General features: G+C 39.9%; 1 protein-coding gene and 1 non-coding gene across 2 annotated transcripts in view; both read left to right on the top strand.

Moving 5' to 3' along the window:
• DCX (doublecortin) overlaps positions 1–23,097 on the top strand; it is a 115,288-nt gene that overhangs the window by 52,786 nt on the left and 39,405 nt on the right. The window lies entirely within an intron of this gene.
• LOC138072056 (U2 spliceosomal RNA) lies at positions 166–356 on the top strand. Its single transcript, XR_011144211.1, has one exon. It is a non-coding gene; the product is annotated as a U2 spliceosomal RNA (small nuclear RNA).

Raw genomic sequence — 23,097 nt, 5'->3', positions numbered from 1 at the left:
GTGCTGCTATCATTTAGTGGATAGTGGTTGAGGATGCTGCTAGACATCCTACAATGCACAAGACAGCCCTGCACAGCAGAAAATTATCCAACTCAGATGACTGTATTAGAGGCACAGGATACAGATTATAGATCACAACTATATGAAATATTAAAAAGATACTGGATCGCTTATCAGTCTTTTGAATAAGATCAAGAGTAGTATCTGCTCTTATCAGTTTAATACCTGATATGTCCTCTATCTGAGGACAGTATATTAAATGGATTTTTGGAGCAGGGAGTTGGAATAGGAGCTTGCTCCATGCACTCCAAGCATCGGCCTGGCATTTCAGTACTTCCAGGAATGGTGCATCCTCTCCGGGGACAAAACTGCCAGTATGAATGAAAGTGCTGTTCTAAACTTGCAGGCAACTGGATTTTTGAAGCCCTGACACTCAGGTCTGAACTATCAGGGTCAGTCTCATCAGGCTCCATCCTCATTTCTCATGCCTCACACCCATCTTTTCTCTGTTGTCCAAGCTCCTCCCATATCTCTTGGAAAAAAAAAAAAAAGATACTGGAAGGATACACATCATAGTTATCATAGGAGAGTGTTTAGGTGGCAAGATAATGCATATTTTTTTTTCTTTTCTCTGGTCTGTAAATTCTTTAACATAACTATGTTGCTTTTAAATTTTAAATTGATTTTTAATTACATAAATAATATCTGGACACATTGTGCTTGTAAAATATTACAGTATTAAAGATAAAACTGTGAAGATGCCTTTGACCAATCTGGTTTCTTCCACCTCAGACCCCTTCCCAGAGATCACCAGTTTTGTGGCTACAACTTTTCAGAGCTTTATCTATACTTTTATACATATATTGTGTGTAACTATGGAAATATATCTACTGTGTCATTGGTTTTTACAGATTCATAGTATTCTATAGTTTATCCATTTCCCTACTAAATAACATTTAGTTTGCTTCCAGTCTGGGGTTATTATGACAAATGCTGCATTGTACATGCTTCCTTGAACATGCTTGCCAGGGTTTCCAAAAGGGTATAAAAATTGCTGGGTTATGGAAAAAACACACATTTAAAATTTTATCAGTTACAAGCAGTTGCCTTTCAGAGAGCCAACAAATTTAATTTCCTGAAAACCTCACTAACACTTGATATTTTTTGGGTTCAAACCTGAATGAAACTTTTGGCCAACCCGACAGTTTGTTTTTCATGTTTGCCAATCAGATAGTTGAGAAATAGTGTAATTCTTTTGTTTTAGTTTTAATTTGGATTTCCTTGGTTACTGCTGAGATGGAGCATCTTCCTCATGTATTTGTTGAATCTATCATATATTCTCCTCAGTGATGTTCACATCCCTTGCTCACTTTTATAAGACCTTTCCAATAGTATTTTTAAAAAACAGAAGAGAGCAGGATCAAGTTGCACAAAAACACAGAAATCAGTCTACCGAGTGTCTTGTCTGTCCTTTCTCCCTAACACAGATCCAGACCAAAATGACCCCTTTTTGCCATTACTGAGAACTCAAGAGCATAGCTATATTAGGAAACAAATTAGCAAAGCCCATTCTCACCCCAGTTCTGTGTTTCCCTGGACTGTGAGCCTTTGCTACGCCAGCATCTTGACACTGAATAGCCAGCAGGTACTGCCAGTCAGATTCGCTCCAGTCAAATACAAATCTGATATGTGATGAAGCATAAAGGAGCATGAAAGGCAGCGTGTGAACTGAATGTTATCTGCTGCCCGTGCAAATGGCAATTAGGACCATTAAATTTCAGTTAATCTTCATTAAGAACATCTGTTGTCTAGCCCACATGAGAAAACCAAAGATGGGGTGGGGTGATTGTGACCACTCCCAATAAGTAGTTGTATCAACGAGTTTCCTGCCCACCCTCAGGCATAAACTGAAAGAAATGTGGCAAGGAAAAGCAGGAAAAGTATAACATCTGATATATACTGACTAAGGAATAAAATTAGATGTACAGCATCTTCAAAACTCTTGAGTATTATTTGAAACCAGAGTGCTTGTAAGCTATGGCCCTTGTGGCGAAGAAGATGAATGATTAGTCCTAGTGAATTTCAAGATCACCAAATGGGGGTTCCAGAGTCTCAGCCAAAACTGGCTCTTGAGTGGTCCTCTTTGCTCTTTTGGTTGCTCTATCCCATACACCCTCCTACTCTGTCCACTGGGGTCCTGATCTTTGCCAGGGGACTGTGAATACAAACCATTTCAAATCACCACTACCAACATGTTGCTTGACTGCCATCCTTCTGTCTCACATGTACATGACATCTTCTGCCTTATCAGTCTCCCAGTTGGCTTGTATCTGTGATGGAGCAGATGTTCTCACCAGTTCCAAAGAGGTATTAGGGGAAGGGGAAGGACTTCTGCACCTTTGTCTGAGTTTAGGCAGGTTAAGTTCTTCCTTACCATCAACTACTATGGTGATGGTCTTCTTTTCTAAGTCAGTGGCAGGGGATGGGGGAGTCAGATAAGAAGGTAGATAGGTAGACAAGCAGTGTAAATTATGTTCCTTTGTGTAGGCTTCATGTAGCTCACCTTGGTAGCCTTGCCACAGTTGTAATTTTCCATTTGTTTGGGTGGCCATTTAATCAATATGTTTGCCCTACCAGCATGTAAGTAACATGAGTGTCCAAACCCATGTCTGTTTTTGTTCATCAGTGTACCCCCGGCACTTGGCATGGCATCTACCACATAGGTGCTAAAGATAATTTTTTGACTTAAAAAGCCAAAAAGTTGTGATTCAGATGTTTTTAAAATGAAGAAAAGCCAGGTATTCAGGCAGGAGTATATGAAGAGGCAGGGGCTTCCCTGGTGGCCCAGATAGTAAAGAATCTGCCTGCAAAGTGGGAGACCTGGCTTTGATCCCTGAGTCAGGAAGACCCCCCTGGAGAAGGGAATAGCTACCCAGTCCAGTATTCTTGCCTGGAAAATCCCATGGACAAAGGAGCCTGGTGGGCTACAATCAATGGAGTCGCAAAAAGTCAGACATGACTGAGGAACTAAACATGCACACATACGTGGGAAGAGGCATTTTTCAAAGGTAGGGCATCTTACCATCTCTCTACTCTCATCCCAGGGAGACATCTCACCCTGTGAGTCTGCCTTTGTATAAGGTTGTCCCTTGCCACAGTCTGGAGAAGGAAATGGCAACCCACTCCAGTACTCTTGCCTGGAAAATCCCATGGATGGAGGAGCCTAGTAGGCTACAGTCCATGAGGTTGCAAAGAGTTGGACATGACCGAGCAACTTCACTTCACTCACTTCATACTTTATCACTGGAGAAGGAAATGGCAATCCACTCCAGTATTCTTGCCTGGAAAATCCCGTGGACAGAGGAGCCTGGAGGGCCGTGGTCCATGGGGTCTCAGAGAATCGGACACAACCGATGTAACTAAGCACGTACGCACTTGCCACAGTGATCCCCTAACTTGTCAATAGTGCTTTCATTTAGGAAGGTTGTGAGTGATCTTGAACGAAGCCTACCTTTGATAGTTTACTATTTTCCTGTGATCTCAACGCCACTGTCTTCTCCACAACAAATGCTCATTAGCAGGCACAAGCCTATCTTGCTCCTTGGGGCCTAAGGGTAAAACTGTGCCTGCAAGTTGTGTAGCTGAGATGGCCAGTGGAGGTAGGGACTGAATACCCCAGGGAACTATATTTACATTAAAATTGAAGCAAGGACATACCAGTACATTTCTTGTATCATGATTGCTCCTAAAATCTGCCAAAATATCACTCAGTGTCTCTCAAAGAGAATTGACTTAGAAGGAGAAAAGGATGAAAGGTAATGTAGATGCTGGAAATGGAACAAAGATGGCATTTTGAACAAACTTTGACTCAAACTTTGATTCTAGAGAATTCTTATGAAGTAGTGATGCTTTCTCCACCTCTTCTCAACCATTCCATTTTACCTCTTCAAATCCTGCTCTTTTCCCACAATCCTTTTCTTGACCTCTTATCTATTACTGTGAATTCTTGCAAGGCCTTTCTTATGTTTCTGTCCCATTGACAGAAAAAAGAAGATTCTAACTGAATCCCTAGCCTTTCCCATATGTCCCAGGATCCTGATACAGAAATGAAGAGCAAGCTGAAATCATGAATGTTTTTACCACAGCACCTCCACGGTTGGCTACTGACTGGAATACCTCTTTTTCATAAAACCCAGAGATTTCCAGGGAGACCATTACTAATCCCTTAAACTCAAGACGTAGATAAAGCAGTTGGCTTGGTTATCACTAATTTCATTTTCATGCTCATGTTTGCCATCATTCACCGAGGGACAAAAACAAGTCAGATATGATAAGGGTAAACCCTGGATTAGCATTGTGTATTGTAGCTGTAAATTTTGCTGTAAATAAAAGGTACAAATGATTTGAAATCAGTTATAGAGGAAACAAGAAGCTACAAATGAACCTTTGATGGAAAATAACTTGTTTATTTCCTTAGCTGGGTATTTGGGATTGGTTTATGTTTCACATTTTATAAGGAGATAGTTCCCAGTGGACCTGAAGATTGGGTTTATAATAACAGTTTAAGAGCTTAGCTGAAATTAATAAAACCAAACTTCAAAAGGTATAGAAATAAAAGCAAGAGTTTGAAGTCTAGCTATTTTAAAGATACTGACAATTTCCCCTCTTAGAAGCATGAAACTTTTTAGGGCCAAAGACTTTACTCATCACCCACTTTGATTTTCCATGCAAAATAAAACCTCTTCTTATTGTAAGTTATCTTTTAAACTTTGAACATCTCCCAAGCAAGAAACTCATTGCTTTTCATCGTCTAAAAAAAAACATACATAATATGTTAGCTCATTATCATTTCTGGGTGATTGAAGCAACCCAAAAGCATAAATAGAATTTCGTATTTATTTATGTATTTTTTTGTAGAAAATGAAATTAAAATATTTTAATTTTGGCAAAATCAAATTTATTATTGTTTCTATTTTATGGCTACTGTGTTTTGGGTCTTGCTGAAGAAGGCCTTCTTTACCCAAAGATGGTAAAAAGTATTCTTCTATATTTTCTTCAAACATTTTTTTTTCTTTTATGTTCATCTTTTTTGTGTATTTTTGGTGTAAGCTGGGAGGAAGGGTCTACCTTGTTTCAAATAGATAGGCAAGGTCTCAATCAAATTTATGAAATAATTACTTGTTTCTTTATTGACAAGAAATTTCATCTTAACTATCAATTCATCTATAAGTTTCATTTATATACTAATTTCTCTGTTCCTGTCCTAATATTACCCTATTTCAAATAGTATAGTCTATTTTGACATCTGATATTATAAGTCCCCACTTCTTGGGAGTTACCCCCCAGTATCATTTGCTATCCGTGTACATTTTATCTTCTATATGAACTTTAGAATTGGTTTGTCAATTTTCATAAGTGTTCTATTGAGACTTTTATTTGCATTGCTTTGAATTTTATATCTATATTTAGGGAGATTTGAAATGTTTAAAACCCATTTTTAAATGAAAATCTCTTATTTTATTCAATAAAGACTTTATAGTTTTCAACCCAAGTAAGTCCAATGCATTTCTGAAATTTATTCTTTGTTGTTGTTCTGTTGCTAAGTAGGTGATACCATCCAACCATCTCATCCTCTGATATCAAGGTATCTTATAATTTTGCTTGCTTTTGTGAGTGGAATGCTTTTATTATAACTGTTTATAAATGACTATTCCTGGAGTCCAGAAAACTATTATTTTTGTAAATTGATCGTGTTTGTGGCCACCTTGCTGAACTCTCGTTCTGGAGCAAATAGTTTTTAGTTAATTTTCTGAGTAGACAATCATACAGTATGAAAACAGTAATAATTTTTTCTCTTATTTTGCAAAATTTATTCCTCATTTTCTACTCTTATTGTAATCTCATTACTTTGTAAAGCTACATGTTTAAAAGTTGCTTCTTATAAATCAAAATCTCTTCTGAAATTTTTTTGTCCAATAGTTCCAGTTAAATTTTTTAGAACTAAACAGAATAAGATAATTCCTTCTTCTATAGGATAACCACCCAACTATTTGAGTATGTTTATCATACTCTCTACATCTTCAGTTTTCCAAGATAAGCAACTCAATTATTTTCAATATATATACCTTTCCCACCCTGAGTCATCTTTCCTTAATTGCACTCCATTTTGTAAATGTCCCTCTTAAAGCATAATGTCCAAATTGGAAGAGAGTTCAGATATTGTCTGACCCTTGCAGAACATAGAGAAGCTATACATTGCAATGTTAAAGCTAAATGCTTTGTTTGTTTATTTATTTATTTATTGCAATGGAATCCTTTTATAAATGAAGTCTTAGCCAGAACCCTAATCCTTAAAACAGCTAACTGTGAAGTTTCTCTTTGTTGAAACGAAAGAAGGGTGAGAGGTTATAGAACCTTTATCATTTCAACTTCCTTCTTGTTTCCCAAGTAGCCAGCCCAAGGAGATTCCTGAGAGTCTGAAGAACATTTGAAACCATGAATTGAGTCCACCTTCTTCAGAGACGATGTGGACTAGAGAAGAGAAATGACTCACTAAGGCCACACAGTTACTTAGCAAAACTGATAGAACTAAACTTTAGGTCTCTTAACTTCCATTCCATAGATATTTTAATGATGTCATACTATTCCTCACTATTAGCCATCCCCCACTTTAATGACTCATATTAACCTTAAGATCAACTAAAATCCTAGGGCCACTGTTAAATCCATTTTGTTCCATCTTATACTGTTGAATTTGGAGATTTAAACGTGGAACTTTATTAAATGCCTTAAATATACTCTCTCCTAGAACTCAAAGGAGTGTTAGAAATCCTTTGTTTTGGCCCATCAGTCCTGCCTTTAAACTCTGTTCTAAATCTTGATTCTGTCATCCAACATCAATCTGTTTTGGCAAGGCCCTTGAAATAAGACTTTAACTTGTACTGATATTCAACCCCCAGTTCTTCCATTTACCAACAAATACATAACCAAGACTTAACTTCAAAAACTGCAGACTCACATTTTATTTTTGTGGCATTTCTCCTCCCTTACCTGGAGAATTCCTATTCATCAGTTGAGACCCATTTCAATTGCTACCTCCTCTGTGAAGTGTTGGGGCTTACCAGGTGGCTCAGCACTAAAGAATCTGCCTGCAGTGCAAGAGACACAGGAGATGTGGGTTCAATCCCTGGGTGGGGAAGATCCCCTGGAGGAGGAAATGGCAACCCACTTACGGTATTCTTCCCAGGAAAATCCCATCGACAGAGGAGCCTCATGGGCTACAGTCCACGGGGTCATGAAGAGTTGACATGACTGAGGGGCTGAGCACTGTGAAATGTTACTATGTCCGAATTCCTCATCCTTTAAGCAATGTTGACAGGCCCCATTTCTATATAGTATAATTGTATTAAATAACATACTTCCTCTGCTATTTTATGAATTCCTTCAGGTCTTATATATTCTTTGCATCCCCAGGACCTGAGCCTGGGTCAGCAGGTGGACTGTGGTGACTACTGAGGAAGACTGTGAGGTTGGGTAGGAACTCAGTGCAAGAGTGTTGTGAGGCATGAGCCATGAGCTCAGGAGGCAATGTTTTGCCAGCCCTGGCCCAGGGCATAGTCAGTACTCAAGTATCTTTTTAAATGTATTTTTGCATCCACACCCTGAGATGCCTACTTTATCAAAAGAAAAGTAAAGTGGGCATAGCTTGTGTCAACCCCTGTTTGTGTCTACTATCATAATTTCTCTTGAGTATTCACAAACAATATTCTAATAACCCTTTTAAGATATTTTTTTGGGGGGTACCAACATCAAGTTAATTATTGGTTTGTATTTTCTGAGATATACTTCTTGCCCTTTTCAAAAACTAGGACAACATTTTCTCGTCTTTAGTCTTCTGGCGCCTCTTCCATTTTCCAAGAACTTTCCAGGTGGTGGTGACTCATTTGGAGAAAATGGCCCTTTTCACTCGGACCTTTCAACAGCATTGTTTGTAATGGTCAGGGGCCATGACTAGGAGAGCTGTTTCTTGGAAAATGTCTATTTGAATTGGGCAAATCAGAGGCTGAAGTCAGGATGGCCAATAAATGTGTTATTGACAGAGGCCTGGCCTAGAAAGACAGCCAAGTCTAGGGAGGCAGTTTTCTCTGAACCTTGGCCCAGCAAGCATTTCAGATGGCTCTTCCTGTCTCTCTTCCCTTCCCCTTCTCTTGGCTCCGTGTTCTCCTCTTGCTCTAGTTTGTCTCCTCTGAGCTGAATTTGGATGGCTAAAGTGTAACCTCAGCACAAAAATGACCAGAAAAATGCACATCTGCCCTTGAGTTCCAGATGAGGACCTAGGTCAGTAACTGTTAGTGACAGAGAAAATAAACAAAACAGTTGCAAGAAATTGCAGATATTAGGTTAATAATAGACACACTGCAGCTGTATATATGTGAAAAAAGAATATCAGCTATGTAGATACACACAAAAAGTACGGTAAAATGATGATTCATTAGAATACTAAAAGCAACAGATTTTTTCTGAACCTACCATGTGTCCAGTCCTGTGCTAGACACTGAGAGAAGACAAGGAAATGATCTTAAAGATGTTGCAGTAATTTTGTAAAATCTTCTGCCTTAATAAGTCTTCCCTCGTAGCTCAGTTGGTAAAGAATCTGCCTGCAATGCAAGAGACCTGGGTTCGACTCAGAAAGACCCCATGGAGAAGGAAATGGCAATGCACTCCAGTATTCTTGCCTGGAGAATCTCAAGGACAGAGGAGCCTGGTGGGAGCCTGGTCCATGGCATTGCAAGAGTCGGATACGACTTAGGGGCTAAACCACCACCTTAATAAGAGAGTGGCAAATAGCCAAAATCCGGTGTTCAGGCTTTTTTTTTTTTTTTTTTAGAAGGCTTTTCTTGAACAAGATTGGAACCAAAATGTAAGTGAATTTTTAAAAAGGCTAACCTTCAATGACCGGAAAATGAAATTCATCTAAACTCTCTGTTCCAACTATGAATTAGTTAAATGACCCTTGATCTGTGTACACACAAAGAAAATGACATTGCTGTGACTGCAGCTTGTCTCCCCACCCAGCACTGCAATTGCTTTGCAGAAGCTGCAGCATGTCTGATTTTTATTGGGACTGGGAAATCTTATCATGCAGGTTCAGCCCAGCTCAGGTTCTTGTCCCTGTCAGTGTGAATCTTACTACTTATTTGGTTCGAGGTACAGTGAGAAGTGGGCCTTCAGCCCTCTAAGGGGCTGTGCCCTGTTGCTATAAACCACTGAAAGCCCGATTCCTGATCCCAGCAGCTCATGCAAGGGACAAATGTAAACAGAAGCTGCTTTGCTCTCAGTGGAAAGGTTTGAGTTGATCTCCTTCCAGGCGATCACACGGGCTGCCATTTTATACAGTCTATTTCTGTCTTCCTGTACACATCCCTCAATTTGCATTCCTGCTTAAACTTGCCACTAGTCCTGCCTCTCTGTGTGGGAGGTGGAATGGATTTGAAGAAGGGAAAAGAAAAGCCTTTTTGTGAGGAGGGGGAGAATACAGGACTTTCACCGGCTGTTCCTCCTGGATATCTTGAGAGAAGCATTTTGTCTCCTGGCTTCCTTGAGGGTTGTCATAGAAGCACTCATTTAGCATGGGTATAAGCCTTACTTCTTTATGCATTTGACTTTTGGCTGAGTTTGAACCGATTTGGCTCATTAAAAAAATGGTGATTTGTGTAATGGGAAGGTGAATGGCAAGAAAAAGGTGGAAACAACTTTAAAGATGGTTTACATGAAGAGAGTGTTTCAAGCGACCATCAAAAGCCCTCAAATATCTTTCAGCAGATTTTAAGGAGTATGAATTGTCTACTATTAGAGCTTTATTCCTAAGGGTTCAGTTATGGTCCTCTCTAGGCGTTACCTCCAAGGCTGGGTGGGATGCACTATTAAGCTATGAACACTCTAGCATGATTTAGCTTATCAGAAATTTGCAGGCAACTGATCCTTTCCCAGCAACCAGTCGGTGTTCCTTGCCAGTACATTTGACTTGGATGATGTCCCCCATTCTTAAGGGAACTAATTTAATTGTGTAAATTCGCAATCTTAACAGACTCAAAAAGCAATTGGTTTGAGTAAAAACTTGGAATGGCTATGCAGTTTAAATGCTTGTATAAACAAGGTCCAGAAGTCAATTTTTCAGGCCATTAAATGTAGGTCAGATGCAAGAAGAAAACTAAATTGTGATAGAAGGGACTCAACCCAAAAATGTCTACCAGACTAGCAGCTCCTTGAGGATGGGAGCTGTGTCTGTTGCTTTCTGTATCCCTGACAGTTACCATGGTGGCTGCCTTCTCACAAGCATTCAGTGAGTGCTATTCAGGAAGTAAACACAGTCAGAACAAAGAACAATTTTTTGATGGAAGAGTTGATTCTGGAATGTATTGCCAAATAATTTTGGGGAGTCCTGTATTGCAGAGATTTTATGAAAGAAGATAGTTACTACTATGCACAGAATGTGAAAGTAAAGTGCTCTGTGTTTCCCTGAGTCAATAAATTATTTTCTTCACAAAAAAAGGGCAGAGAAAGACAATGGATTTTCCTTCTAGTTCTTGAGTGCTATGAAATAGGGTGAAGATAGTTCGTATCGGGTGTCTCTTTTTGTCTGTCTCTCTCTGTTTTTTGTTTCTTTGCCAAAACCTAATTTATTTTACCAGCTTTTCTTTTTTTAAATTTTCTTTTTATTAAACTATAGTTGATTTACCATGTTGTGTTAAATTTTGCCAACTTTTCTTGGCCCTTCCTTATTTCCCCTTAGGTCACACAGCTTTTGCAAAATAATTATAATAATTTGCATTCATATAGCATTAGTGCTTTTCAAGGCATTTTCATACATACTTTCTCTTTTTGTTCTGAATTTGAAAAAAAAAACACTATGAAGCAGTCAAAGTAGTATTAGTTCCATTTTTCAGATGAGGAATCTGTGGTATAGAGTATGTAAGTGATGGTCATGATCACATTGCAATGTGTGACTGAACCAAAACTAGAAGTAAATCCCTTGGTGCAATATCACTCCAAGTCTCAAAATTCAGGAATGGAAGCTTGTTAGGAAAACAGCAGATAGCGCTACTGTCTTCATGGTTATAATCCTCATACTTTTTATATTGTTTCAAATTCCTTCTTTATACTCCTTTCTAGCTAGGCCTATGAGCCTGACATTTGAGAAATTGCCAAATCAGACATTATAGCAACTGTAAGGTATCAATTTATCCTCAGCTTTTTTCCCTTCAAATATGAAGTGCACACTTAAATACATTTCAAACAACATTGGGTAGGACATCTTTCTGTCTCTGCCTAAGCCAGCTGACACAGAAGTCTTCTGAAATGTATTGCCCCAGGGTACATCTTCTCTTTCTCTTACAGCTTTCTTTGACAGTTATGGCAAGAGGACCTCTTGCTGATATTTCATTGAGTCTTTTCCTTCCTGGAGTTGGCAACTTTCTCACACAGATTCAAGAGGCAGCAGGTCTAGTGTAATTACCAGTCCAAACCCTATTTGGTGTCCCAGAATGGAATGAGTAAGGCAGTGTTGTACTGGAACCATGGATGAAGCTGGACCTCAGAGCCTGTGAAGGATTCCAGGACTAGAAGAGCCAAGAACTTTGCAAAAACCAGAGGTCTAGGCAGGCTGTGAGTCATTAACCAAAAAAAAAAAAAAACCAGTTAGGAACTAGGAAATAAGCTTCTTACTGGGGTTAAAGCAAGGCCAAGTGTCAAAAACTCTAAACAGCAATGAACAATGGTAACAACAACAATACCACCCTAGAAAATGAGATAAATTCGGCTTTCACCCAGAAGCCTGCTAAAATTGAACTGACTTTAGGGAGTGGCCAGCCTGAGATCCATAGGTGGGAGTAAGGAAGCCATCTTTACAGGTGGGGAGTGGAGAGTGTGGTGGTCACAGCAAAGGTGCTACCTTGACTGTCAAGAAATGTCCTAGAGTATGGTTTCTCAACCCTGGTACTATTGACATGTTTGGTGCAGGGATAGTTCTTCTGTTGTGTGGAGTTGTTCTGTGCATTGTTGGATACTTAGCAGCATCTCTGACCTCTACCCACTAGATGTCAGTAGCATCCATCCAACCTGTCACAACCAAAAATGTCTCCAGATAATGTCCTTGGGGAGTTAGGAGATAAAATGGCCCTTGGTTGAAAACCACTGCTCTCGAAGCTATGGATTGTGAAAGCTTTTTGGTCTGAAGCCCTCTAGGGTCCACAGACTTCTAAATTATCTTCAGAGCAGGAAATCTAAGGTAGCAGGTCTAAGGATCTGTCGGGAAGTTAATCCCAACACATGTTCTTTCACATCCAGTGCCAGGCTCATCTCTCCCATTAGGCACTATTGCAGTTCCTAAGAATATTAAGCCCTCAGAATTTTCTTAAAATCCTACTTAATTGCAAACTGAAGGGTAGATTTCCTCATGGTTTTCATTCCTGGTTTACATGCAAATTGGGACAAATGTGAAAATACTTTTTGCAAATGAGTTCTAAAAAACATGTTAAGTTCCTGTATTCATTTTGCCTTGAACTTAATTTCTTCATTTCCATTTCTTTTTACTTTCATTCAACCATATCATTTACAGTGGAAGTATATAACTGATGAGGTGGAACACCCAGAGGCTAGGAATAAAGGAGAGAGGCTAGAGAACTTTGACTGGGGTCATTTGGTAAGAACTAGGTCTAAGAACCTCTGTTCTGGGAAATACTTGCAAAGAATATTGTACCCGCTTCTCTGTCTTCCAACTCAGCCTGTTTTCTTACCACCTTTTTTTTTTTTTTTTTAAAGAGTAAGGAAGAAGTCTATGCACTGTTTTTCCTCATTTTTGCTCATGTGGTGGATTTTCATGTCTGTCAGAAGTAAGAGTCCTCTGAAGGCCTGTCAGAACAGTTTTGTGGACAGGGTATAGTGGAAATGACCTTGGACCAGGAGTCCAAACCTAAGTTCTAGTCTCTCCCTCTTTATAGATATTTGATCTTACAAATCACCTTCCCTTGGCTGAACCTCAGTTTCCTCACATGTAAAATAGAACTACCCGTTTGCCTCCATGGTAACTATATGGTTCCAAAGAGACAATGGGATGGAAAGCAGTATGCAACATGGAAGAGCTTTTACAAATGCAAAATTATATTAGTATTATCGCTTAATTATACTTCACACATCTTCAGTTATCCTTCCCCAAGTGTCACAGTGCCCACCAGATAGATGTCATAGTCAAGGCTATAATAACAGTTCTTTTCTGTTACCTGCAGCAGCAGACCTACTCTCTAGGCCTCCCTCTCCAGATCTACTCTCTCCTTTCTACCCTATTCCACCCTGTTCTGTGCCCTGGGAGGCTGCCCCATATCAACAGGCTCCCTTGTCTCCAAAATTCCAGTTGTGTTTTGTCAATGGGAAACATTGGCAAGGAAGAGAGCAGTGAGGTTAGGCTGTTTATTCCCTGGTACCCTGCCAGCAAGGGTGCTGGTCATCCCTTCACTGAAGGTCACAGCTCCTATCAGGAAGCTCTCTTTGTATAATTGTCATGTTCTCTCCTGGGTTCTGGTATCTATTACCTCTCCTCTATCTTTCAGCTCTAAGGGTGGTAATGGATCCCATTATTACTAGTCCTGAGATACTTCAGCATGTCCTATGGTTTCTTTATACCCTGCCCATACTTTTGTAATCCGTTGCCTTTATTAAACTCTATCTACTCTGATTATGTCATGTGTTTGTTTGTTTGTTTTTACTAATATCCTGACTGATATACCCACCAATCTCTTTCTTTACTTCTCCCCTGACTTTTTATTGTAGTAAAATATATACTTATAAAGGATTGAACATTATAGAAGAAAATGCAGTAGGTTTCTGGTTGTTAGTATTCTGTGCAGCCGTGTGGAGAGTTAGCTCCTAAGTCACCACCTCTGAGCATCTATAATCAAGCTATCTGTTCCCTACCAGTTGCACCATGCATTCTCTTTGTCTTATCCACAACCAACTACAGAGGAACATTTAGAGGCCACAAGTCTCGTGCCTACACTCTCCCACAAAGTTTGTATCCTTGCTAAATTCCAGCATCCTGGGAGGCAACTGTCTGATGCTTACTCCAGACTATGGTTTGCTGTAAATCAGCTTGCACCCCTTTGCTTCCCTTGGACTAAGTTTGCAGAGAATGAGCTTATATCCTTTTGCTTCCCTTGGACTGGAGTCTCAGGAAGCCTGGGAAGGGGGGTACAGTTAAGCCTCTGGGATTCCATGACAGCTGCCAGCATTCTGGCCCTGATGTCTCTGCTTATTAACCGTGTCCAACCTGGAATGTTTTGTAGACTGTCAGAGCTAGAAGATACCTCAGAAATCAACTAGTCCAGAGGTTCTAAACTTAAGGTCTATAGATTGGCCACAGGGAAATCCTCAAACTCCCTACATTATGTGCAAAATTAGCTATTTCTGTACACACATGTATTTTTCTGGGAGGAAAATTCATAGTTTTAATCAAATTCTCAAAAAGGCTTATAACAGAAAGAAACATAGACCACAAATGGCTCTAGAATAGCATGCTCACCTTATAGGAGAAGAAACTGAGGCCCAGAGAGATAGCAACTTATTGGAGATTTCAAGTTGAGTCTAAGCTTTAACCTTAGAACCAAGGTGGAGATTACGTATGGCTCAGGAAACTCAAACAGGGACTCTGTATCAACCTAGAGGGGTGGGATGGGAAGGGAGATGGGAGGGAGGTTCAAAAGGGAGAGGATTATATGTGTACCTATGGCTGATTCATATTGCAGTTTGACAAAAAACAGCAAAATTCTGTAAAACAATGATCCTTCAATAAAAAATAAATAAATAAAAATGCAAACCCTTCCTTCCTCTACTTAATTCCAAAGCCATATTCCCATTCTACTTTGTGCCCAGTAGACACCAGATAACTGTTAACATGCAACTGATAATTGCAGTGGGCCCTATAAGTACACTTGCTTCTCTTAATTGACCCTACTGAACAGAATCTGGTGCTGTGTGGGGCTCAGGGCCAACCTGAGAGCTTAGTGGTGCCAAGGGATCAGGCAGGGTTTTTCCATCCCAGTTCCCTCTGATGAATGGAGTTCTGTCTCGTCCCTGTTTCTCAGAGCCAACTTGTCCCCAGGGCCCTGTGGAGGGGCAGGTGTCGGTCTTGGGCATGGACTCAGCAGCCCAACTCCAGAGCCTCTGCAGCTGTTCTCATCCCTGTGAGGCCCCAAGTGGGAGCTAACACAGAGACTCTTGGAAAATGGTAAAGAAAAGCTAAGGGAAAAACACCCTTTAGCACTGAGGGGTTGCCAGGCTTCCAGGGGATCTGGCACAGCCTTGCTCAGGTTATTAAATCACACTAGCGCCTGGTAAAACAGAGGATAAAGTCTTATTCCTTCCCATGTCCTCTTCTATGGCTCTCCTTCCCAGGTCACATTTCTTTTTCATACTATCCAGGATCCCCTACTGTATTTCCTTACCTCTGTCTCCCCATGTAGGAAATGAGTACCTTTGCCATTTAGCTTAGATACCCAGTGTAGCAGAATAAAAGCAATCTGGAGTTCTAGTATCAGCTCTGTAACTAACTAGCAATGTGATCTTGTCCAAGTTGCTTAATCCTGATGGGCTTTCATGCTTCATTAATAAAACATGGGGCTGATGAACCAAATGAAGTAATGGAGGTGATATCACTTGACAAATGCAATATACCAAAAGATGTGTGGGGTCATTATGACCTCTCACCACTCAAAGAAAAATTATTTTGAAAGTTGAAAAGAATAACCCTGAGGGCTAATAGCCCAGCAGAGATCTGGCTGCCTAGATTTCAGTCTAACTGGGTTTTCCGGGGGGGGGGGGGGAATTCTAGAATAAGTGGGATGAAAAGTCACCATTGGCTTTGAGTCCAAGACCAGTGGAAGGAGTCAGTTGACAGAAGTGTGATTTATTCCTAGAGTTTCACATGATACTTTACTTCCTAGACACCTGTGAGAAGAGCTTCTAAGGACTAGTCACTCTTCACCAGGAAAAGAAGAGAGATCCAATCAGATCTGGTGCTGGAGGATAAGAGGGAGTCAACCTTAATATGACTTGCAATAGGAGTAGTTAAACTAGCTTGCAGAGAATTTCCAGAGGGTGGCGCAAGATAGTGGGAAGAGACTATCAATCCTTCCCTGCACAATCAGCCAGTCCACACTGTTTCCTGAGATGTGCCGTGCTTTGCTCAGTCATGTCCCACTCTTTGCGACCCCATGGACTGTAGCCCACCAGGCTCCTCTGCCCATGGGATATCCCAGGCAAGAGTACTGGAGTGGGTTGTCATGCCCTCCTCCAAGGGAGCTTCTTGATCCAGGGATCGAACTCAAGCCTCCTATGTCTCCTGCATTGGCAGGTGGATTCTTTACCACTGAGCCACCAAGGAAACCCTAAGGTACCACAAGGCAAATCATGGTCAGTGCCTTCAAGAACTTTTCAAGTATCTTTCAGGGAACTCGCCTCAATACTCTGTAATGACTTACATGGGGGAAGAATCTAAAAAAAAAAAACAAAACTAGTGGATCCATGCATATTTATAACTGACTCACTTTGCTATCCAGCTGAAACTGACACAACATTGTAAATCAACTATACTTCAATAATTTTTTAAATGAAAAAAAATGCATGAATAAAACTTCTTGAAAAAAAGAAAAGAAATGCATGCTTTGATGGTTGAAAGGGAGAGAAAAGATAAAACCATAGGGTAACTAAGGTGCTTAAATAAATGGTCTTTAGTCGGGGAGAGCATTGACATTGTGTTTCTTAATGCATATAATTAGAACACAAACAGATCTAGAATTTAGTAAACAAGTCAATCTTTTATCTCTTACGATTTTCTCTAATAAGTAGTGCTAATGGTCACTAGTAGTCTAGAATCATCTTATACTCTAATATCCTTAATTATGACACTAAGTTTTAATTATCATGGTTCTTAGACTTTTCCTACTCTTGTTATTACAAGATATTACAACAATATTTTTTTAAATATTTGACACTTTAAACTTAGTGGAGATACAACAGTGAACAAGACAGATGAGGCTCTACTCACTTAGATCTTATATTGTGAAGCTGGTGGTGGTGGTTCTCTTAGACTGGTAGATAAGGAAGACTTCACAATTGAATAGGTGAAATTTGACTTCTGCTTCTGCAATATGGCAGACTAAGTATGCTACAAATCTTCCTGCTACAACTAAATCCTGGATAAATTATAGAAAAATTTTTCTTTACATTTCTCTCTTTTTGACAGCTTTATTGATATATAATCTATATAATATACAACTCATCATTTAAAGTAAATTTAATAGTTTTTGTATACTATATGATTAATGTTTTTAATTCTGGTAAAATGTATATTATAAAAGTTTATCATGTAATCACTTCATATGTACAGTTTAGTGGCATTAGTTATATTCACAGTGTTGTTCAATCATCACTACTACCTAGTTCAAGAATTTTTTTCATCACCCAAATAGAAATTCTATTACCTTTAAGCAATAACTACCCAATCCCCTTTCTCCTAGCCTGTAGTAACCTCCAATCTATTTTGTGTCTCAATGATGTTGTCTTTTCTATATATATCACCTAAGTAGAATTAAATATAATATTTGTCCTTTTGTATCTAGTTTATTTCATTTAGCATAATGTTTACAAAGTCCAATCTACATGCATCAAAACTGCATTTTTTTGTGGCTGCATTGTATGACTACATCAATACAGTACCACTCTATTGTATGTATATGCCACATTTTGTTTATACATTCATCTGTTGGATATTTATTTCTACGTTTTGGAAACTGTGAATAATGCTATAATGGACATTACATACAAGTTTATTTTGAGTTACTACTTTCATTTTTTTGGTATATATACCTAAAAGTAGAATTTCTGGGCCTTATGGTGAACATTAACATTTTAGGAATCAATTAACTAAAATGGACTGGAATGGGTGAATTTAATTCAGATGACCATTATATCTACTACTGTGGGCAAGAATCTCATAGAAGAACTGGAGTAGCCCTCATAGTCAACAAAAGAGTCTGAAATGCAGTACTTGGGTGCAATCTCAAAAACAGTAGGATGATCTCTGTTTGTTTCCAATACAGTAATCGAAGTCTATACCCAACCACTAATGCTGAAGAAGCTGAAGTTGAATGGGTCTATGATGATCTACAAGACTTTCTAGAACTAACACAAAGAATGATGTCCTTTTCATCATAGGGGACTGGAAAGCAAAAGTAGGGAGTCAAGAGATACCTGGAGTAACAGGCACATTTGGCCTTGGAGTCAAAATGAAGTGGGGCAAAGGCTAACAGAGTTTTCCCAAAAGGGCACGCTGATCATACAAACACCCTTTTCCCAGAGACGACTCTACACGTGCACATCACCCAATGGTAAATACCAAAATCAGACTGATTATATTATTTTCAGTTTAAGATGGAGAAGCTCTATACAGTCAACAAAAACAAGACCAGCAGCTAGAACTGACTGTGGCTCATATCATGAACTCTTTATTGCAAAATTCAGACTTAAATTGAAGAAAGTAGGGAAAACCACTAGACCATTCAGGTATGGCCTAAATCAAATCTATTATGATTATACAATGATAGTGACAAATAGATTCAAGGGATTAGATCTGACAGACAGTGTGCCTGAAAAACAATGTGCGAACATATGTAACATTGTACAGGAGGCAGTCAAGATCATCCCCAAGAAAAAGATGCATAAAGGCAAAATGGTTGTCTGAGGAGGCTTTACAAATATCTGAGAAAAGAAGAGAAGCTAAAGGCAAAGGAAAAAAGGAAAGCTATACCTATCTGAGGGCGGAGTTTCAAAGAATAGCAAGAAGAAATAAGAAAGCCTTTCTAAGTGATCAATGCAAAGAAATAGAGGAAAACAATAGAATGGGAAAGACTAGAGATCTCTTAAAGAAAATTAGAGATAACCAAAGGAACATTTCATGCAAAGATGGGCACGATAAAGGACAGAAACAGTATGGATCTAACAAAAGCAGAAGATATTAAGAAGAGGTGGCAATAATACACAGAAGAACTGTACAGAAAAGATCTTAATGACCCAGATAACCATGATGGTGTGATCACTCACCTAGAGCCAGACATCTTGGAGCGTAAAGTCAAGTGGGCCTTAGGAAGCATCACTATGAACAAAGAAAGCTAGTGGAAGTGATGGAATTCCACCTGAGCTATTTCAAATCCTAAAAGATGATGCTGTTAAAGTGCTGCACCCAATATGCCAGCAAATTTGGAAAACTCAGCAGTGGCCACAGGACTGGAAAAGGTCAGTTTTCATTCCAATCCCAAAGCAAGACAATGCCAAAGAATGCTCAAACTGCCACACAATTGCACTCATCTCACACGCTAGCCAAGTAATGCTCAAAATTCACCAAGGCAGTCTTCAACAGTATGTAAACCATGAACTTCCAGATGTTCAAGCTGGATTTAGAAAATGCAGAGGAACCAGAGATCAAATTGCCAACATCTGTTGGATCATAGAAAAGGCAAGAGAATTCCAGAAAAACATTTATTTCTGCTTTATTGACTATGCCAAAACCTTTGACTGTGTGGATCACAACAAACTATGGAAAATTCTTCAAGAGATGGGAAGGGAATACCAGACCACCTCACCTGCCTCCTGAGAAATCTGTATGCAGGTCAAGAAGCAACAGTTAGAACTGGATATGGAACAATGGAGCCGTTCCAAATTGGGAAAGGAGTATGTCAAGGCTCTATATTGTCACCCTGCTTATTTAACTTATATGCAGAATACATAATGTGAAATGCCAGGCTGGATAAAGCACAAGCTAGAATCAAGATTTCCAGGAGAAATATCAATAATCTCAGATATGCAGATGAAACCATCCTTATGGCAAAAAGCAAAGAGCTTCTTGATAAAGGTGAAAGAGGAGAATGAAAAAGCTGGCTTAAAACTCAACATTCAAAAAACTAAGATCATGGCATTTGGTCCCATCACTTCATGGCAAATAGACAGGGAAACAATGGAAACAATGACAGAAGTTTATTTTCTTGGGCCCCAAACTCACCGCAGATGGTGACCACAACCATGAAATTAAAAGACGCTTGCTCCTTGGAAGAAAAGCTATGACCAACCTAGACAGCATATTAAAAAGCAGAGACATTACTTTGCTGACAAAGGTCCATACAGTCAAAGCTATGGTTTTTCCAGTAGTCATCTATGGATGTGAGAGTTGGACTATAAAGAAGGCTGAGCGCTGAAGAATTGATGCTTTTGAACTGTGGTGTTGGAGGAGACTCTTGAGAGTCCCTTGGACAGCAAGGAGATCCAACCAATCAATCCTAATGGAAATCAATCCTAGTGTAAATCAATCCTGAATATTCATTGCAAAGATTGATGCTGGAGCTGAAGCTCCAATACTTTGGCTACCTGATGTGAAGAGCCGACTCATTGGAAAAGACCCTGATGCTGTGAAGGATTGAAGGCAAGAGGAAAAGGGGATAACAGAGGACGAGATGGTTGAATGGCATCACTGACTCGATGGAAATGAGTTTGAGCCAACTCCAGGAGATAGTGAAGGACCGGAAAGCCTGGTGTGCTGCAATACATGGGGTCACAGAGTCAGACATGACTGAGTGACTGAACTGAACTGTGGTTCATAATTCATATTGTGATTCATAATAAGAAATGAATCTTTGTTTTTTGTCCCTGTTTTCTTTTTTTTTTTCAAGGAGCTCTAAAAATTCTTGGAATTTTCCAAATGGTGAGAGCTATAAGGATGTTTCTATTATGTCAATGAGGTGACTTTTAGAAAGCAACTGAGGTTGGGGGCTGCTTGCTAGGAGAATCAGTCATGTGATTAAGGGGTTGGAATTTTTGGTCCCACACCCAGACCTCTTGGGAAGGGAGAGGGACTGGGGAATGAAAGGATATCCAATTACCAATAATTTAATTAATCATGCCTATGTAATCAAGCCTCCATGAACACCCAAAAGAGAGGGTTTGGAGAGCTTCTGGGTTGGTGAACACATGGACAGCAAGGGAGACTGACACCTTCAGAGAAAGCATGGACACCCCATGCCTTTCCCCATACCTTTCCCCATACCTTGCCCTAAGCATCTCTTCCATCTGGCTGTTTCTGAGTTATATTCTTTTATTATAAACTGGTGATCTAGTAAGTAAATAATTTCTTGAGCTCTCTGAGCCATTCTAGCAAATTAAACACAAGGAAGGTCTTGGGAACCTCTGATTTATAGTCAAACAGTTAGAAGTACCCATGACCACCTGGACTTGTGATTGGCATAGGAAATGGAGGAGTTGGGGGCAGACTTGTGGCACTGAGCCCTTAACCTGTAGGATCTGTTACTATGTCTGGGTAGTAGGTAGTGTGAGAATTGAGTTGAATTGTAGAGCACCCAGCTGGTGTCCAAGAGTTGTTTGTTAGTGTGGGAAACCACCCCGCCCCTGCCAACACACACACACACGCAAACACACACATTTTAGGATTGATGACTGGTGTCAGTGAAGTGGGATTTGCTGAAAGAGCCCTGGCTCACAGAAACTTGTGATTTGGAAAGAAAAAGGATAAAAGGATAGGAGAACAATGTGGAATCAAAGGTCATCTGGTCACCCACAGTACAGAGCAGCCACCATGCTGCAATCATTTCCTAAAGGTAAAAGTTACCAATGGAATTTAGAGATGGATCCAACTCTTGGAATTTAGTCACTGGATGCATAAGGAAATGTAAACTAGTAAGACAGAGGCAAAATATTCACTCCCTTGGTTATTGTGATCTATAGTAGATAAAGTAAACAAGAATAGTGTGTCAGATTTTGATGCTAGACGAAAAGCAGATTTCAGTGACTCAGAGCTGTAACTGCACCACCACCATCACCACCAAGGTTAAAAATTGTGCAAGGACAACAGAAAGTACCTTCTAAGACCTCTGGCTACCAAGACAGGTAGTCAGCGTGGAAAGAGGGAAAAACCAAGAAACTACTGATACTAGGAAGTGTAGTGTGAAGGAGTTGTCTCATTTTATGAATCAGTATCATCAGCTTCCTGAAAAACCTTTACCAAAATGGATTATGAGAGTGACTAATTTAGAAACTGTGTCTTTGTCTTTGGTTTTAGTGGAAGAGCATGCTTGTGTTGACACAGGACATACAGGTCACTATGAAACAATCACCAATGTCTATATGTGATTCAGACAGAAAACAGGTTCTTTCCAAGGGAACAGCCAGTCTGGTGGACTGGGTAAAGTGCACTGTAAGGTCCATTTACCCTGAAAAGAAGGGCTGTTCATCTCCCCCTGTGAATGTCAAGTAGAGTGCTCCAGATTAAGCAGCTGATGCTTGTATGCAAGCCATGGAGGACTGGCTTTGTGATGACAGGGATATCCATTAGCTGATTATGCCCATTATCCAGGGCTCTTTCACATGGATACCCCTTATAATCTTACTGTTGCAAAACTTACAAAAACAGTTCTGGAAGCCTTATGGAATTTTCTGCCTCAGTTTCCCCGCAGGGGTATTACAGATGCTAATAAAAACATTAGGTTTGGGCTCCTCGGTGGCTCAGTGGTAAAAAATCCACCTGCCAATGCAGGAGACATGGGTTTGACCCCTGGTCTGGGAAGATCCCATATACTACAGAGCAACTGGGCTCATGTGCCACAACTGCTGAGCCTGTGCTCTCGAGCCCAGGAGCACAAGTCCTGAGTCCCTGTGCTGCAGCTACTGAAGCCCTCTTGCCCCGCAGCCTGTGCTCTGCAGCAAGAGAGACCATCTAAATGAGAAGCTCTCACACTGCAACTAGAGAGTAGCCCCTGCTCACCCCAACTAGAGAAAAGCCCGCACAGCCACGAAGACCCAGCACAATCAATAAAGAAAGAAAAAAAAAATTTAATCATTAGGTTAATTAACAAGGGATTAGAGAGGGGCTGAGGGGAGAGTCAAGGGACTCTTTCCAACAAGGTGAACATTTTGAAATGGTTATTGAGAAATGAGATGTATAAAGTAAATATTCATAGGAGTGAAACAAAGAGGAGACAGGAAGGT

This window comes from Capricornis sumatraensis, chromosome X (assembly GCF_032405125.1).
Source record: "Capricornis sumatraensis isolate serow.1 chromosome X, serow.2, whole genome shotgun sequence".
In the NCBI taxonomy this organism is placed as follows: Eukaryota; Metazoa; Chordata; class Mammalia; order Artiodactyla; family Bovidae; genus Capricornis; species Capricornis sumatraensis.
Note: the sequence above shows the minus strand (reverse complement) of the source record. Positions and strands in the feature narration are given on the sequence as shown.